The sequence below is a fragment of the Astatotilapia calliptera genome, chromosome 7 (genome assembly GCF_964374335.1).
Source record: "Astatotilapia calliptera chromosome 7, fAstCal68.1, whole genome shotgun sequence".
Lineage (NCBI taxonomy): Eukaryota > Metazoa > Chordata > Actinopteri > Cichliformes > Cichlidae > Astatotilapia > Astatotilapia calliptera.
In genome coordinates this window covers 21,759,116-21,764,812 of record NC_137428.1, presented here as the reverse complement: position 1 = coordinate 21,764,812, position 5,697 = coordinate 21,759,116, and the positions used below count along the sequence as shown (strand labels likewise).

At 47.2% G+C, this 5,697-nt stretch overlaps 2 long non-coding RNA genes across 2 annotated transcripts; both read left to right on the top strand.

Moving 5' to 3' along the window:
• Positions 1-552: 552 nt before the first annotated feature.
• Positions 553-1,719, top strand: LOC113027332 (uncharacterized). The gene is made up of 3 exons (XR_013910375.1): positions 553-852; positions 942-1,005; positions 1,308-1,719. It is a non-coding gene; the product is annotated as an uncharacterized LOC113027332 (long non-coding RNA).
• Positions 1,720-1,799: 80 nt separating this feature from the next.
• On the top strand, positions 1,800-2,421 carry LOC113027333 (uncharacterized). The gene is made up of 2 exons (XR_013910376.1): positions 1,800-1,969; positions 2,306-2,421. It is a non-coding gene; the product is annotated as an uncharacterized LOC113027333 (long non-coding RNA).
• Positions 2,422-5,697: the final 3,276 nt, after the last annotated feature.

The window sequence follows — 5,697 nt, the reverse complement described above, 5'->3', positions numbered from 1 at the left end:
CGGGTTTCAGACTCGCGCTCTTTAGATCGTGGTTTCAGGAAGGCATCCATCTCAGTCAAGTCGAGCAGCCACCTCTAGTTTTTTTAGTATACCAAAAAAAGTAAATTGGGTGGTTGTTGCATTAAAAAAGTCTAACTTGTAATTTGAACACAATAATTTCATGTTTCTATGAACGTAGTTAAATCATGAAGAATCTGTACGAAATTCAACAACTTAATTTGTTCTTGTTGAGACGACATGATACAATCTAGTAAGAGTGCTTAGTTGCTGAACTCATGAAATTCACAAGATCGCACAAGATTTCAAACTGCAGGAAAATCACTGGAGTTAGAAGAGGCAGACAACTACACACGCACCACGTGCATGCTATTGCTATTTATTGTGTATTATTACAAAAACAAAAAAATTCTGTGTAACCCACATAAAATGGGTACCACTTTAAGGACTGATATGAGGAGAGATGGACAGCCTGCCCAACCAATCGAAATGCACAGGTCCCAGTATGTTTTGACCAATGGGAGAGTAGTCTGCCGCTGTATGTCCCACCTACGTGCTCTGAGTTTGCTGCTATGTGTGGAGGTAGTCGCGTGCTGGCAGGAGAAAAGAGAGACTGAAGCTTTTGAGCTGGAAAAAAAGTATTAGATATAAGTTGCAACCAACTGTGTTGCACATAAGTTCACTGGTTATCAGCTACCTTTCATGTTAAAAGTAGCCACAGTGAGTAAGCAGGCAAATGCTGCATTTTTCTGGTGACTTTAAAAAGTACCGCGTGGAGCTAAACTGTTAGCCTTTGTTAGCTCTGGTTGCTATCAACTGCCTGGAAGTTCATCTCAATCTGCTTCCAGAAGTAAGGTAACACTTGAAGCGCAACTTATGTTTATTTTTCCTTCATGTCGTATTACGGTTATTAAAGAGAAAACATGTCCTGTTACGTTATTTAGAGCCCTGCATTTTCCGACCGAGAGACACTATGCCATTGTCTTCAGCCGTGATGCGCTGAGATCGGTGAGCACATGTTGTATGTCTCAGTTAGTTCATGTCTGTTTCACATTTTATCGTTGAGAAACTGAATTAATCTCAATTGTTTGATTAATAATTGTCGCATATGCGACATATATGCATATGCACTGACTTTACTTGGTTTAATGCATAGTTTATGTAAGAGAGATGTTTTATTTTTGCAAAATTGAGTATTTTTATTGCAAATTTATGTTGAATGTGATTTAAACAAAATCCTAAGTTGTGAATTATAGCTAGAACAGCATAATTAATATTTGAATTGCTCTTCTGACCCTGTCTGTTGACAGGTCAGGTTTTTTTTGTATGCTGAATTGTTCCTGAGGTGGATTCCTCCGGTGAAATAGATGGCGAGCCTTCCCACCTGGACTTAGAGAGACTGAGATTCGCTTCTTTTCCACTTGATGATCTGCTGCACCTTGCGGTGTGGTAGGACTGTATCACTCACACTTTCACGCACAGCTGGTTATACATAAGACCACTGACTGACATTCTTTCATCCCTATTTTCTTTCACACCCTAGGAATTTTTTGGACTTTACCCCTTGGACATTTTTTATTTGGGACTTTAAATAATGAGCTGTTGTGTAGAGCATTCTCCACATGTGAAAAGAGCGTGAGATTTTCATTTGAATGTACATTGGATTTGTGTAATCTGTTTCTATAAGAGTTAAGGAGTCAGGTTTGTACAAAAGGCCAGCCAGTTCGCAGAACTCATGAACGGAGCCACATCTGCGGAGTAAGATATCAGCATACTGCTGCCGTTTAGCCAATGAGCGGTGAGGCAACCCATTCTCTTCGCCAATCAGAAGACACAATTCTACCTCATCACTACGCACACGTCGACGCAGAGAGTTCGGTCGGAGCTGCAGGTGGGAAGAGTCAGCAGAGTTTACTCACCGTGTGGATTTTCGTTCCTTCTAATGCTGTTAGCGGTGTGCGTCCATGAGACTGTAAGTTTCTGTGTTTTATCGTGTTTGTTCTTTGCTGCGGCCATTATCCTCCCTTGTTTAATCCTTGGCGCACACTTTGTTTACCGATTGTTACTGCCGTTTACTGCGAAGCAGCCTCTGCCGTGCGGTCATTAAGGGACCGTCACTAATTTCTCATGTTAGCTCTAATGTAAAGTGCCTAGTTAGGATTTATGTAAATAGTAAAATTAGCATTTGTTGACACTCCCTTATTTTGGTTGAATGTTCCACTATCCAGTATTGTTTGTATTGTTGTATTACACATTTAATTCACTCTGTTCACCTAATTATGGAAGACTTTTATGTTCTTTCCAACAGAAACCACACCATCACTCACCACACGGCATATAGCATTTTACAGTCTGTTAAATCCCCTCACTCACATTATGGATGTGTGCTTCGGATTCTTGCTAAATAAATGAGTGAACGACAGATACCTGAGTGGCAGTGGATTTTGTGGATATGCCATCTGTTCTTATCGGACAACCCTGTTGAGATTGTGGATTCTTAGAGTCAGCACCTTATCATCTACATCAGTCATAGTCAGGAGGTCAAGTCCATCCCACTTACAGTGACCTCCTCCATTACATGGTCCTTCGAGCCGGAGTTACAGTTTCACAGGCAAGATGGCTTTCTCATCCACTCCTCGTCCTCGTCGCGATGGTCATCGGCCTCGTTACCTCGATGACTTCTTGGTGCAGTTGCCGAGGAGATCACTACCACAGGTGCATGTGTCGCACAACCAGTCCCCTGATGACCATGGGGCACATCCCAACACCTCAGCCACTCCAGCTGACCAGACTTCTCAGCATGGCACCTCAGACGTGGTATTATCAGCACTGAGAGAAATGCAGGAAGATAATAATCAGCTCAGACGAGAGGTTCAGACTCTGCTTGGTGCCCTCTCTCTCCGGTCCTCAGCCCACCAGACGTCACCAGCTCCCCAACCTTCTGCATTAGGCCCCCGTACCCAGGACCAGAGGCAGTCCTTGTGGACTGATTCCATGCCTCAGTCTCCTCATCCTGACCATGCCTCCAGACACTACCCACACACGGTACGTTCCTTTCACATACCAGAGGATGACATACAGGATTTACCTTGGCCAGAGGCATCACTTCCACTTGATCCTCAGAGTGCTGAGCCATTCCCTGTTCCACCACCTCCGGTATCAGAAATTCCTGCTAGTGCAGCAACCTCAGGTCCTTTCAGATGTACGTCACCTTATCAGTACAGTCAACTTCCTGTGACTGAACAGGTCGGGAAAATTAACGTGAAGGACGAGTATGGGCCTGGAGCATGTGTGAAGAGGCAGGTCACCCCTGAATATGCAGAGCCATACACCTTTCAGCGCCAACAACCAGAAAGCTTCCGGGAGATGACTGGGGACCCGCCTCGCTGGCCGCCAACGGATTCCAAAGCCTGGAGGAAATATGGTCAGCACGAACCTCTACCAAGTACAGAGACCGTGTACCGGGGACCAACACCACACATTCCATACTTCACGTCTGATGACCCCAGCCAGTTCGCTCGTTTGCGAATGGCCCTTGACAATATCCTGCCTCACGATGCAACTGAACGTTTCAAGTACCAGATCCTAGTCGATCACCTCAAGTTGGAAGACGCCCTCCTTATTGCCGATTCCTACAGCAATAGTCGCTATCCATACAGCCAGACCATGTCATCCCTGATAGAGCTGTATGGTCAACCTCACAAACTTGCCCTGCAGCGGATCACTGACGTGTTGTCAGAGTCTCCGGTGCGAAGTGGTGACAGCCGAGCGTTCCGTCTTTTCGCCCTGAAAGTGAGGGCTCTCGTGGGAATGTTAGAACAGCTTGGGAAAGAGGGGAGAGCAGAACTAGAGTGTGGGTCACACGTCACCAGACTGCTGTCCAAACTGCCACACAGTCTTCGAGCGCAGTTTAAGCGGTTCATCAATCCTCTTCAGACACCCATCCCAACCTTAGCAGATTTGGCAGAGTGGCTTGAATATGAAGTCCGCATCCAAGATGATGATGTGTATTTCCATCATCATCAGCAACCTCGAGAGCCACGTGTGGATTGTGGGAAGGGTGCCAGACCCAAGCAGAGATCTGCAGCGGCAACCACAACCGTCTTATTGGGCTACGACCCTCCTGCTAAAGGCCCAGAGCCTCCAAAACAGGCATCACGTCCAGTTTCCAAATTGGGGAAGCCAAAGAAATTCTGCCCCTTCTGTAATAATCTTCAGCACTATTTCAATCAGTGCACAGATTTCAAGAAGCTCAATATAGAGCAGAAGTTGTCTTGGATTCAGACAGGCAAGCGGTGCTGGAGATGTGGAAGGGACCATCCAGAGGCGCAATGCTACCTGAAAGCTAGATGCCAGCAATGCAATCAGGTGCATTTGGAGACACTCCATGAGATTAATGCATCGCGATCCACTAGTTCTGACAGACCGGCGGAGGAAGCTGTCCAACCCGTCACGTACTATGTTGATCCAACATGGGGGACCAGCTGTGTGCTACTGAAAATGGTCAGGGTGTGCCTCTATAATGGCAAAATGAAGCTAGAGACATATGCCATCCTAGATGATGGGTCAGAGCGCACAATCCTTCTTCACAGTGCTGCCCAAGAGCTGGGCCTTCAGGGAAAGAGGGAGGAGTTGGCGCTCCGAACCATCCGACAAGATATTAGAACGGTGGAAGGACATTCCGTTTCCTTCTCTATAGCCTCCGCCACTGACCCTCGGAGACGGTTCCGGATCCAAAGAGCATTCACTGCCACTGAGCTTGGGCTTGCCAAACACTCACATCCAGCTGATGCACTGCAAAGGTCCTACCGCCACCTGCGAAGTCTTCCACTTCATTCGTTCCACCAAGCTCAACCATTATTGCTGATTGGCTCTGACTACCCACATCTCCTGACTCCAATAGAGCCTGTCCATCTGGGTCCACGGGGAGGACCAGCTGCACTCAAGACACGGCTGGGTTGGACTCTGCAGGGTCCAGCCAAGGTTCTTCTACATCAAGCCTCCACTCCTCAGTGTCTACTCACAAGCACCCTGACTCCCAGTGCTGAACTTCTCAGTAATGTAGCCAAGCTCTGGCAGATGGATGTTCTCCCATACCAGAATGAGAAGGTGGCCACACGTTCAAAACAGGATACCATGGCTGTCAAGATGCTAGAGGAGAAGACCATTAGAGTGGAGGTGGAGGGTATCAACCGGTATGCCACCCCGTTGCTGTGGAAAGAGGAACCAGTCCCGCTTCATTCCACTAAGGACTCTGTCTTGGGTCACCTGCGAGCTACGGAGAAGCGCCTCCTGAAGACGCCTGTACAAGCAGCCACCTATAACCAGGAAATTCAGAAGCTGGTGGATGCAAGCTATGTGAGTAAACTGACCATCGCAGACATGGAGATGGATGGTAGCACCTGGTACATACCCCACCACATGGTTCAGCATAATGGCAAGGATCGCGTTGTCTTCAATTGTTCTTTCATGCACAAGGGTAACAGCCTGAATCAGCATCTCCTGCCTGGTCCTACCCTGGGCTCGACGCTCCTGGGTGTGTTACTTCGCTTCCGGGAGTATCCCATTGCAGTGAGCAGTGACATCAAGGGGATGTTTCATCAGGTCCGCCTCTTGACTCAGGACAAGCCCTTCCTCCGGTTCCTCTGGAGAGATATGGATCGCACGAGGCAACCAGAGGTTTACGAATGGCAAGTGTTG